Source organism: Podarcis erhardii (assembly GCF_964252035.2).
Source record: "Podarcis erhardii genome assembly, chromosome: 6".
Lineage (NCBI taxonomy): Eukaryota > Metazoa > Chordata > Lepidosauria > Squamata > Lacertidae > Podarcis > Podarcis erhardii.
Window position 1 is genome coordinate 3,158,405 of NC_138510.1, and position 13,706 is coordinate 3,172,110.

The following is a 13,706-nucleotide window of genomic DNA, read 5'->3' on the forward strand; positions in this document are numbered from 1 at the left end:
CCAGATCCCAAATTGACTCTAATCCACTACACTCACCCAGAGCTTCAGATTGCATTTCCAATTGTACGGAATACGGGAAGCAATTCAAAGCCTGTTTTCTTGGAGCGTAGGATGAAGTCATGCCTGAAAATTAAGCCCTGGTACTATTTGAAATTAAATTGGTGTGGCAGTTCAATCATCAGAGAATTTTAGAAGAAATCGGAAATTAAAGAGACTAGTTAATTCAAATAGTCTGAGCCTTGAGAACCAACAAACTAGGATAAGATTGCTACATACTGGATATATTCCAGGATTGCCTTTAATTTTATTTTAGAAGTGTAAACACAAGATTCCACACTAGACCTGGAAGGTGGAGGCTGAGATTTAAAGAGATTCTAAGAACAATTATTTTCCATTTTTGCTACTTGAACCTGTCAAGTATCTGTAATTATGTTCCTTCTTAGCATCATTTGGCTCCTTCCATTATTCCACCTAATAAATGGGCAATTTGTGATTTTCCTCTCTTTCAGCAATTTTTCCTCTTTATGGTAAAGAGGTGTCTCAAATCAGACAGAATATTCCAGGTGTGAACTGTGGAGCATTATGATGAGGTATTTTTCTCAGCTGAACTAATTCTACTGAGTACACACCATAAACTTAACCTCCAGCTAAAAAATAGTAGTAGTAGTGTATTAGTAATAATAGTGATTTTTTTAAAAAATAGTGTTTATGTTCCCTGATCTATGGGCTCAAAGAACCTGGAAACACAGACATGTCTTAGGCAAAATATATTTCTTTTTGTGATTTTATTTTTTAGGAGTTGAAAATTGAAATTGAACACCCTTCAGAAAAGCAGAGCAATCAGTGGCTGTTTGGCTTCTCTTGAAAAAGCCAAGCTTTGCTATCTTTCAGCTTTAATAGGGCTAGAGAAAATCACCCACCTCAAAATCTATCCTCATCCTGCCTTTCCCAGATGTCTCCCTCTCATATAGATATCACAGTCATGTACAAAAAACTCCCTATATATACTAATTGATGCTCTTATTTCATCCCCATGAAATACAAAAGAGTCAAGCAAGGCCTTTGATCAGGGACAACATCTGCTGGGTTAGGTGCATAATTGCACAATGCTCTTCATCAGTTGGAACACAAAAATAGCTAAATCTAAAGTATTTTTTTACAAGACAAGGTTGATTGCATATGTAAACAATTTTATCGGTCCACAAAATCTCGCATGTTCCTTCATTAAAAGATGGTCCAATAAAATATATCAATTCAGTCTATTCTGTGTTTCTTATTGACTGAAAATTGCATGACAATCGCCCTTATATGACCCCATGCTGCTAGGCATTCAGTGACAACCAATACAGCCAAGCAACAGAACAACTGTCAAAATCAGATCTATGGCAGTTTAGAGAAACACACCACAGGCTCTGTTAAAACACACCGTCCTGAGAACTAAGACAGAATAAACTATTCATTTGCAGAATTGGGTTTCTTCTCCTGTCAAAGGAGAGGAAACAAGCACCCTTCTTACTTTGATGAAATCATTTTTTGCAGCAATGAATTGCTACATAAGCAAGACCACCACAGCCAACTGTCCCTTGCACAGATGAGCAATGAACATAATGCTGCCTTCATATTGCACCAGCAATATTATGTTGTACAAAATAGAATAGTGTAAGATTCTCTAGTAAAATGTGCCAAATTAAATATCCGAATCCCCTTTGCAGTTGACCACTATTTTATCTAGTTCTTTCCTCCTGATCTTCTTAGCTGGCAATAGTATTGCTCCCTCTAGTTCGGCTACTTTGGTGGTGCCTGGTCTTCAGTGTCTATATGAAGCCTGATCCTATGTCTGCTTACTCAGAAGCAAGCCCTACTGAATGCAACAGAACTTGCTTCCAAGTTGTGTGGATTACACACTTAGGTGCGTGGTTATGTGTGCAAGCCTACAAGACAAGGAGATTCAACAACCACAGGATGGAGACAGCACAACTGGTACCCAGAAAGCAGAGTCTAGGAAGCAGTGTTAGAAATCAGCAAGGCGCCGGGCACATTTTGCTACTGGCTGGCGTGCAATTGCAACCACGTGGAGATCCGTGGATGCCAGCTGGCGACTGACATCTCCATCTGGCTGGCTTCTCCAGGTTTCTTAAGCAGGTAAGCAGAATAACTCATTTATTGCACTTATATCCCACCTTTTTCTCCAAGGAGTGGAGTACATGGCTCACCCCCCTCTCAGTTAATCCCCACAACAACCCTGTAAGGTAGGTTAAGAGGTTGTGACTGACTCCAAGATTACGCAGTGAGCTTCAGGACTGAGTGGGGATTTGAACCCTGATATCCCAGGTCGCAGTCTGACACTCGAACCACTTCACCACACTGGCTTCCTAGAGTACTTCTGCTGTGGGGGCGCTATATAAATTAAGTAGGTAAATAAATACGGGGAAAGCAAAATGTCACTCAGAGAAGGATCTGAAATATTTTCATTGAAGCTTGAATTTGTTTTATTCTGGACTGCTTAATTTTATGTTTTAATGTGTTGTAAACCGCTTTGATTTTTTTGTCTTTAAAATATAAAGTGGTATCAAAATGAAATGCAAAATATTAATAACAATAAAAAAAAAATCTCACTAAGGGGGAAAATGGCACCTAGACGGTCTGTAGGTTCAAGGTGTTATTTGGCAATTAGCTTATAAATCTGAGTTTCTAATACTGGCAGAAACTCTCCAGGGTCTTTTCCTATCATTTAATTTGTAGACTTATTTTATTTTTAAAAATCCACATATAAATGGTAAGTAATTCAACCTTGGCATGCGAAAGATATGCTCCACTGCTAAGGTACACTCCTTCCATCTCCCTAAATGTTTTGATGAGCAGCCTTGATGTGCAAGCTGCCTCCTGAACGCAGGTAGAAGCATGGCAAGAGGGCAGCTCCTTACCTTCCACCCACCCACCCACCCACCCACCCACCAGAAAGGAAGATCAGTCACAACCAGGGGTGAGTTCTGGTCCATAAGAGGAGCCCTGCTGGATCTGGTCCGGGATCTTGCTCTCATAGGGCTATGGGAAGCACAAGGGGGCTTCAGCAGAGGCTACATGGCCACCTGTCACGTATGATCTAGTTGACATTCATGCATTCCGGGGGGTTGGACTAGATGACCCGTGGGGTCCCTTCCAACGCTACAGTTCTACAATGCTATGGTGCTGAGAGGCATAATGCCTCCGGCGGCGGAGGCAGACCACAGCCATCACGGCTAGCAACCACAGACAGCCGTGTCTTGTCTAATTGTCTCACAAAAGCCATCCCTACTGGTGGCTGCCTGTTGTGTTTGAGGACACCCTCAAAGAACTGCAGGGGACGGACGGACAGGCATTTAATAACATGCGGAAGAACAGAAGAAGAGCCGGCTGCTGGATCACGCCCATGGCGCATGGCGTCCAGCATCGCCTCCTCACGGTGGCCCACCAGAAAACCCACAAGCAGGACTCGAACGCAAGATCCCTCTCCCTTCCTGCTGGGGTTTTCCAGGAAGTGGGATTCAGAAGCATCGCTGGCAAGAGCATGGCCCCCCTGGCTAGGAGCCCCCCATAACCCCCTCCTCCTCCTCCATGTATTTGTTTCCATCCCAGCTGGTGGCCCTCCCTGCCTCCTCCTGCCGGGTCAGTTCACCTGGAGGGGTCGCAGCAGGGCAGGGCCTTATGTGTATGGGGCAGACGCCGACCCCCATCCTCCAGAGGAAGGGAGGGGAGCATCCGGGTGCATGCACGCATCCACCATCCACACCCACGCCCAGACACGCGTGTGCCTTGAGAGTGAAGAAGGAGGCGCGGGGGGGGGGTTAGAGAGGAGAGGGAGGGAGCAGCCGGTGCGCGCGCAGGCATTCCCACGTTCCACACCCAGACACGCGTGTGCTTTGAGGTGCAGAAGGAGGCGGGAGGAGGGGAAGGGAGCATCCGGGTGCGCGTGCACGCATTCCCACGTTTCCACACCCAGACACGCGTGTGCCCCTGAACGTGAGGAAGGGGAGAGAGAGAGCGAGAGGGAGAGGCGTGGGGCCGCCCGAGGCCCCCGCCCCAAAGATGCGGTTCCTCCTCCTCCCGCCTCGCGCGCGCGCGCACCCCCTCGCCGCCCCAGGCGCGCGCACGGTGGTGGGGGGGGGGAGAAGGCGAGGGCGAGGCCCCTCACTCACCTGCGCCGTCACCATGGAGACGCCCCCCTCCTCCTCCTCCTCCCGCCGCTGCGGCAGGGACAGCGGCGGCGGCGGCACCGGATACGGCAGGGGGAGTCCGGCCCCGCCGCGGCCGCCGCTCACTTCCTTGGCAACGCGGCCGCCCGCCCCGAAGCCATCACTTCCTTGGCGACGCCCCGGCCCTAGCAACGGCCCCGCCTCCTCCGCGCCCTCGGCCCTGGCAACGGGACACGCCCCTGGCAACGAGACACGCCCCTCCGGCCCTCGAGGCGCCCCAGCCACGTGCGCCCGGCGCGGCTTACGGCGGGTGGGGGTGTTTTTTTTCCTTTTAATATAATATTTATTAAATTTTCTGTTTCTACAATTTAAAACCCTCGTTCTTACATCCTGAAGATATCAGTGACTTCCCTTCTTCTCTTTCCATGGTTCATTTTCCATATCCTAAATCCCTGCATATTTTACAAAAACTATACAATTCAGTATTCCATTATTACAGCCATCAAAACTAATTTACACCGCTGAATTTATCTTAATGCTGCCAGCGTTTTCAGCTGTATGGCTTAGGTGTGTTTTAATCCACTGGAGAAAGCAGGAGATCCAGAGTTTCTATGAGCTCAGCTTGATCTTTCTTTTTTTAGGTTTTCTTAATGCTGCTAATCATGTGGCTTTTGCTGTATTTCTTTTACTTTATCATTGATATATGAATTTTTATATAAATAAACTTATGTATATATGGCATTAATATGAATCCATAGATCCATAGATCTCAGGGTGGTCCGCAACATAAAAATGCAATATAAAAAATACATAATAAAGCAAAAACAAACCAATAGCCTCTCCTTGTAATTGGGATGCTTAGCACATCTGTTAGTTGCTACTTCGTTAACAGTGTTTATTGATGCTCTGTTTGCTCTAGTCCCTAGCTGGTGCTAAGACTGCTTATAGTGTAAATTAAAAAAAAAAATAGTGCATAGTTTTTAGTGCTGCCTTTACTGTGAACCAATGCTGGATTATAAAGTAAGTAAATCTTATTTTTAAACTTACTTTACAAGCTGTTGCCTGATTCTTTCCTAAGAGGGAAGGGAGTCAGCTCCCTTTGTTAGCTGGACTGGCTCAAAAGGAGGTTTTGCAGCCTAATTCCTATGCTTGCAATTTTGCTGCCAAGGATGGGATTTTAAAACTCTGTTTAACAGTCACACGTAGCGGGAAGGGCCTGGAAGGATAAATTTGCAATTAATATACCCTCCTACAGCACTCATGAAATTAAAAGACGCCTGCTTCTTGGGAGAAAAGCAATGACAAACCTAGACAGCATCTTAAAAAGGAGAGACATCACCTTGCCGACAAAGCTCCGTATAGTTAAAGCTCTGGTTTTCCCAGTAGTGATGTATGGAAGTGAGAGCTGGACCATAAAGAAGGCTGGTCGCCGAAGAATGGATGCTTTTGAATTATGGTGCTGGAGGAGACTCTGGAGAGTCCCATGGACTGCAAGAAGATCAAACCTCTCCATTCTGAAGGAAATCAGCCCTGAGTGCTCACTGGAAGGACAGATCCTGAAGCTGAGGCTCCAAGACTTTGGCCCCCTCATGAGAAGAGAAGACTCCCTGGAAAAGACCCTGGTGTTGGGAAAGATGGAGGGCACAAGGAGAAGGGGACGACAGAGGACGAGAGATGGTGGGACAGTGTTCTCGAAGCTACCAGCATGAGTTTGACCAAACTGCGGGAGTGGAAGACAGGGGTGCCTGGTGTGTTCTGCTCCATGGGGTCATGAAGAGTCAGACACGACTAAACAACAACAATCTGTTAAAAATCATCCCATAAGGGCAAGGAGGAAAAGAAGCGGAATCAGAGCAGAGCAGCCGCTGGGGGGCGGGCAGCGGGAGAGGCAATAAGAGACCCCTCAAAAACTGGACAGCTTCACTGCCAGGAGTAGGAAGGGAGCTGTGGCAAGATGTGGGCATAAAGGAAGAGAGGATGGTGAAGTGATAAAAAACCTGTAGGAAATGCAAATTTATTCAGAGCGGTCCAGCTGGGAGCAAGGATGGGAGAGCTCCCAAATCATCTCACGAAAACAGGTGATTGGGCAAGAAAATGGCAGATGGGATGCCATTTGGATAGGTGCAGTGAGGTGGCACCTTAGCAATAAATTGCCCCGACTGCGGAGGGAAGCCTGGGCTTTGGGTCAGGTCCTGCAGCTTGGGACAAGCAAAGTGACCCCAAAACCCCACAGCAATGGAGCAGCTCCCTGTGGCAGACAAGGATTGGGGTGGCATCAAGTGGTTTCCTCCCTCCCCAAAAGAGCAGCCCCTCTCCTCCTGCTAATTATGCTGTTTTAAATGATCGTTTTATATCTGACTTCCTTTAGTAATGTTTTCTATCGAAATAATGGTTTGGAATTTTTGGTTAAACTTCGCTGCGTTCAATGTTTATTTTGTAGTTCACCACTTTTGTAATGTTTTCTATTGAAATATTTTAATTTTTTTAATTTCATGCTAATTATGTTGCTTTGAATGTATTTTTTATATTTGACTTTTGTCAGTAATGTTTTACTCTGGATTGTTTGATTTGATGTTTTGATGTGTGGTAAACATCATTTAAATGTTTTTCTTGAAAATATAAGTTGAATCTCTTCAGGTTAACCTATTGATGGTTTGTACATTATATTAACCAAACCAGTCCAAACCAGTAATATCCATTTGTACACTCATCCAGTCATGGTTTGGAGGATCAGGAAGGTGTTGCTTTCTCTTCCCCCTTTCGTTACTAGATGCCCTACTCCATTTTTGCGTTGTGCTTGTCTGTTTCCCATGCCTTTCCACATCAGGAAACTATAATAATATAATAATAATTTGTTATTTATACCCCGCCCATCTGGCTGGGCCTCCCCAGCCACTCTGGGCGGCTTCCATAAAAACCAAAAATACAGTAAAATATCACACGTTAAAAACTTCCCTGAACAGGGCTGCCTTAAGATGTCTTCTGAATGTCAGGTAGTTTTTTATCGCTTTGACATCTGCTGGAAGGGCGTTCCACAGGGCGGGCGCCACCACCGAGAAGGCCCTCTGCCTGGTTCCCTGTAGCTTTGCTTCTCGCAATGAGGGAACCGCCAGAAGGCCCTCGGCGCTGGACCTCAGCGTCCGGGCAGAATGATGGGGTTGGAGACGCTCCTTCAGGTATACTGGGCCGAGGCCGTTTAGGGCTTTAAAGGTCAGCACCAACACTTTGAATTGTGCTCTATGGTTAGTGCTACCTCCAAACCATTGGTTCACATGGGACTGAAGAAGTGAGAGAAGTTATGTGATTTGAATGACTATCTGAAGTGAGCTGGTGAAAATGGGGTCCCTCTGCGCCTCAGCACACACTACTAGCTTTGCGTCTACATACAGAAAAATTACATGTGTTGTGCCCATCGGAATTCATTCCGTATTAAAGTCCAATGCAAGTAATTTTTGTTTAGGCTCATCAAAGCCCCTTCCTAAATAAATCTGCTATATAATTTTTGTTCTTAAAACTATCTTAAAAGCTTTATGATCCTAATTCATCTTCTCTGCACAGCAGATGATCTTTGTTATTTGTTTTACAGCTAGAAATGCCATCTGATCTCAGTCCTAAGGGCAAAAGGACTTCTAGGAATTCAAATTTGGCACTGGCACCCAGTGAAGCAATTCTGGTAGAATGGAAATGGGGGAAGGAACATAATTTATGGCAGTTCTGGCAGAGAAAACATCAAGTGAATGGAAGCACAAGTGCCCACTGGAGGAGTGTATTGATAAAAAAAATTTAATTGTGATTAATGTGTTTTATGGGACTTTCTGGAAGAGACCAGGGAAATTGCATCTGAGGCTATAAAGCCTTCAGTGTTCCAGATCTTGGCCTGTTGCCCAAAGTCTTATGCTTGCTGGATGCAATTTCTCCATTACTTTGCTATCTTGCTGTGCACAATTTCTCTGTCCCCCATTCATTAAAGAGTGTGTGTGAAGCCCCATTAGGGAAAGGGGGAAAACTGAAAAAGAAAGAGAAGCAGAGATGCTTTTTGGTTAAGCTGTCGCAACGTTGTCAATTTATATACTTCCCTTCAACTTCATTTTTCAGCATGGTTTAAAAAGGGGCAGAACACGATACAGTGAAGACCTTAAATGTAAAGGTAAAGGGACCCCTGACCATTAGGTCTAGTTGCGGACGACTCGGATTTACTCGCTTTACTGGCCGAGGGAGCCGGCGTATAGCTTCCTTCTGGGTCGTGTGGCCAGCATGACTAAGCCGCTTCTGGCAAACCAGAGCAGCGCATGGAAACGCCGTTTACCTTCCCGCTGGAGCGGTACCTCTTTATCTACTTGCACTTTGATGTGCTTTTGAACTGCTAGGTTGGCAGGAGCAGGGACCGAGCAACGGGAGCTCACCCCGTCGCGGGGATTCGAACCGCCGACCTTCTGATCGGCAAGTCCTAGGCTCTGTGGTTTAACCCACAGTGCCACCCGCATCCCTGTGAAGACCTTACTTGGAAAATAAATACAACCCAGGTGGTTAAGAAAGCCCAACTGAGACTCCATCTCCTCAGAGTATTGCGAAAGAACGATGTCAATCAACATTTGATGATCTCCATACTACTGGTCAACAATAGAAAGTGTCTACAGAGGGTGGTGAATACAGCACAAGATATTATGGGCTGTCCCATGAATCCGCTGGATGAAATAGCAGATGCCTCAGGAGAGTGAGGAAAATTCTCAGGGATGATTCACACAGAAGATATAGAAGCATGATTAGTCGCACCAACAGGGTAAAGAACAGCTTCTATCTGTGGGCTGTTAGGCTGCTGAATGAAAAGATAACAACAGGGCAACTGACTTTCGGGTTTGGTGGGTGTGTGTCAGTAAACGAGGGGAATTAAGACTAAGAGAGCTGAGTGGGGGGTGCTCGTGTAATCTCACTGTATACAAGTTGTACAAGTGACAATAAAGTATTTCAATTTCAATTTCTTGTGGTTAGATCATGTTTGCTGGTTTCCCACAGGCATCTGGTTGGCCACCATGAGAACAGGATACCGGACTAGATGGGGCTACTGGCCTCATCCAGTAGGCTCTTATGTCCTTAGGACTAGGATTGATGTTCTAGGACCTAAGAGCATCCTTAAGCAAGGAGTCTGAACCTTAAAGGGAGTGGACCACCCCCCAAACTGACTGAACACCAGTTCAAACAGTTGAGCCTCAGTTTCTGAGCTTGTTTGTTGGCCCTCATCCAAGAAGAAGAAGAAGAAAAAGAAGAGAAAGAAGAGGAAGAAGAGGAAGAAGAGTTTGGATTTGATATCCCGTTTTATCACTACCCGAAGGAGTCTCAAAGCGGCTAACATTCTCCTTTCCCTTCCTCCCCCACAACAAACACTCTGTGAGGTGAGTGGGGCTGAGAGACTTCAGAGAAGTGTGACTGGCCCAAGGTCACCCAGCAGCTGCATGTGGAGGAGCGGAGACTCGAACCCGGTTCCCCAGATTACGAGACTACCGCTCTTAACCACTACTCCACACTGGCTCTCCAACACATTACCAGCGCTGGGCACTTCTAGTGCCTTGCTCAGTGGCGTAGCGTGGGGGGTGCAGGGGGGGCCGGCCGCACCGGGCGCAACATCTGGGGGGGGGGCGTGCTCGCCAAAGAGCCTCGGGCGCAGGCTGTAGCAGAGCCCCATGTCTCACGGAACCGACGAGCTGTGCGTGCGTCCGGCAGGCAGTGGCTCTCAGCGCTTGCCGCGGTCCCCGCGCGTCAGGGCCGCGGAGGGCGCGCCAGGCAGCCCCTCCTCACAGCATCCCCGCCGCCGCAGCTGCTGGGCCATGTTGCATTTTCCTCGCCTCTCTGCCCTCCTCCTCCTCCAGGCAAGCGGCGTCGTTTGGGTGGCAGCGCCAGCGGCAACTCGCCTCAGATCACCTGACATGGACCTGCCGCCGCCGCTGTGGCTACCTTACCGTAAATACCCAGCCCAGGCAGCAGCAAGAAGAAGCTGGCAGCGGCGGCAGGTTAGGGGTTAGGGGCGCAAATTACTTGCCTTGCCCCGGGTTAGGGGGCGCAAATTACTTGCCTTGCCCCGGGTGCTGACAAAGCCACTTCCGGCCTACCCAGGAGGTGGGGTTGCGGGCTTCACGCCCACCCCACGTGAGCGGGGGCTGGTCCCAGCCCCCGCGAGAGCAAGGGAATCCCGGTCGGGTCTGCCCCCCCAGCCAGCCAATCAGCTGGCTGGCTGGGGGGCGTGGCCTGCCCTATTTAGGGCTGGCGCGGAGGGGGCTCGCCCTCTTTTCGCCGGCTCGCCCCCACGTTTTCCCACCCTCCCTCCCTTTAACTAGGCTTAGGTAGGTCTTTGACTTTGCTATGGACTTCGGTCTGTCGCCGCAAGGGGCATGGTAGGAATTTTTCCCAATTGGCGATTTCTGGCCTTTTGGTTTTTCGCCTACCTCGTAGCAACTCGTCACAACTTCTCGGCATTGGCGGTAGGCATTGGTAAGAAGGGGTTAAGAGGATGTGTGGGGGGGAGGAACGCCATCACCTCCCCCCAGCGACCGAAGGGTGGTCCGTTAAAGGACTCCGGGGGGCGTGGCCCTGTCCGAAGCCTATGGAGGTGAGGGCCAAAGGCACGCCCCAGAGCGGTGACCTGGGGGAGCTCCTAGTCGATGTGCCTCGGCAGGAGACTCCCCCAATATAGTGTTAACCCTTCCCCGTGTCTCCAGCAAATGGGCTGGAGCCGGATAGTCGTTAGGACCAATGCCTAAGCCAATGCCTCTCATTCCTGAATTCAATAAAGTTGTGGCCTAATTCGCCCAATTAACCTTAAATTATGGTGTCTTGTGTCTTTATTTACCCTGGTGGGGGGCGGGAACTCGCCACGCAACCCACGCTACGCCGCTGGCTTTGCTTGATACAGATGAAAGATGAGAAGAATTGATTGTTAGACTCTCCATATTCACAGGACCTCTCTCCCAGAGTCCTGTTTCTTCATTGTCAAAGAGTAGGCCTGATGAGCTGTTAGCTCGTCACAGGTTATCCATCTTCATCCTAGCCATTTCTCAACCTGCCTAATGAACTAGAGAGCTAACTTGGTCCTGTACCACAGGAGAGGACGCAGTCATGCCAACCACCCAAGTCGTCACCACATTCAACAGAAGTACCAGCTATGTCAGCTGGAAACGGAGAGCCCCCAGGAACCCACCAGACTCCATCAGTCTTCAGAGACACACCACCCTAATTAATGGAGCAGCCACCTCGCAAAACGGATGCAGCTCCTCTAGAGGCCAGGCAGTGGCTTTTACCACTGATGGCTGCTTGCGTTCCTATACAGAAATTCCCCCATATAAGAGGTGTTCAAGGAGGGAAGCTTTGGTTCTCTGCAAGGTTTACACTCACCACTTCCTGGTCAAGGGGTCAGGCTGCCTTTCTGCCCCAGCTAACAATTTTTTTTTAAAAAAATAATATTTATTAAGATTTCAAAAAAATTACAATAATAAAAAAAGAAAAGAAAAAGAAGGGAGAAATACAAAACACAAAAAGGTAAAAAACAATTAAAAACAAATCAACCTTTCCATATCTTAACTTTCATTTACTTGTTTCCCTGACCTCCTCGCACCTCCCTTTTTTGTATTCTAGTTCAATAATTATTTCAGCAAATCCTTTCCATTTTTGCTTTTATCCTAATAGTTTATCCTAATATATTATAACTTTACATTCTCACCTGTTAATAATCAATCTTTAAATACTCCTTTATAACATTTACTGCTAAAACCACATAACTTCATTCCAGCATCCTTCTAACATTCCTTAATTTTACAATATTTCTGTAAATAGTCTTTAAATTTCTTCCAATCTTCTTCCACCAACTCTTCTCCCAGGTCTCGGATTCTGCCAGTCATTTCCGCCAGTTCCATGTATTCCGTCACCTTCATCTGCCATTCTTCCCGGGTGGGTAGATCCAGCTAACAAATTTACACTTGAATGAAATAAGGCGGTGTGCTGCCCTTTACATAATGACATTCTAAGAACTACACTCAAATAAAATAAAAAAATTCCTTCCAGTAGCACCTTAAAGACCAACTGAGTTAGTTCTTGGTATGAGCTTTCGTGTGCATGCACACTTCTTCAGATACACTGAAACAGAAGTCACCAGACCCTTCTATATAGTGAGAAGGTGGGGAGGGGTATTGCTCAGAAGGGTGGTGGGATTGGGTGATTGGCAGATAGCTGTGATGAGCCTGTTGACGACTCTTAACGACTGCAATAGGTCTTGCAGGAAAAAGCAAGGGGTGAGAAGGTGAAAAATGGCTTTGTCATGTATAATGAGATAAGAATCCAAGGTCTTTGTTCAGACCAGGTCTCTCCATGGTTTTAAGTTTGGTAATAAGTTGCAGTTCAGCAGCTTCTCTTTCCAGTCTATTTCTGAAATTCCTTTGTAATAGAACAGCTACTTTGAGATCTTGTATAGAATGTCCTGGGAGATTGAAGTGTTCTCCTACTGGTTTCTCTGTCTTGTGATTCCTGATGTCAGATTTATGTCCGTTTATTCTTTGGCGTAAGGTTTGGCCTGTTTGTCCAATATAGAGAGCTGAAGGACACTGTTGGCATTTTATGGCATACACTCAAATAGTAGGTGGTCAACTGACACTATTTAACAGGTGAATTGCGCCATGTGCCAATCTTAAGTCAACACTGCCCAAGCTGCTGCCCTAAACTGCTGACTTGCAAGTAACAAAAATCAATAGAACTTCATTCCATTCAGAATTTGATCATCTGTCTGGAAAAAAATCAAATTGTTCAAGGTGATTATTATTACTACTGTAGTACTAAACGCAATGGGAGAAAAGCAGTTCTTGGGCAGTCAGATAAAATCTTCAACTGTGCAAAGAACCTCTTGGTTAATCCACTCTGCATTAAGAATCTGTTGCTTTTAAAAACAGATGCTTGGAAGTGTGCACAGCTTGTGTGGAAAGAGAGAGCCCATGACCTCACTTCTAAGCTGGGTCCTTCTGCCAATGGCATAAGCCTAATCAGCTCCATGGCAGGGAGATTCTATGTTTGGAGATCCCTAAATTGAAGAGTGAAAGGCAGCCATCTGGGCCAAGAACTTCCTTTTTTTCTAAAAGGAGAAAACATCAGCACACGGTTTCACAAGGTGGATGTTAACCATAGCCAAAGCTAGGAGGAATGTTTCAAGTCATAAAAACACTCAAGAGAAAGATTAATGTTTTATTATGAAAATGAAAATCACAAAGTTATGCTCTGTACATTAGTTAATTTTTTAAAAAATTAAAACATGGCTTCTGATATTGTGCATAGCACACAAATACCCCAGATGTCCTCCATTCTGAGCCAGCCACATAAATGGAGTTTACAGTGGTACCTCTGGTTACGAACTTAATTCGTTCTGGAGATCCGTTCTTAAGCTGAAACCGCTCTTAACCTGAGGTACCACTTTAGCTAATGGGGCCTCCTGCTGATGCCGCGTGATTTCTGTTCTCATCCTGAGGTAAAGTTCTTAACCCTAGGTACTACTTCCGGGTTAGT

The 13,706-nt window shown here is 46.5% G+C and overlaps 1 protein-coding gene across 1 annotated transcript in view; it reads right to left on the reverse strand.

Annotated features, from left to right (window-relative positions):
- The window catches only part of KIF3B (kinesin family member 3B), a 28,947-nt gene extending 24,631 nt beyond the window's left edge, over nt 1–4,316 (reverse strand). The window contains exon 1 of the mRNA XM_081867667.1: nt 4,176–4,316. The gene's annotated coding sequence lies outside the window, so the exon portion shown is untranslated. The remainder of the gene's footprint in view (nt 1–4,175) is intronic.
- Nucleotides 4,317–13,706: the final 9,390 nt, after the last annotated feature.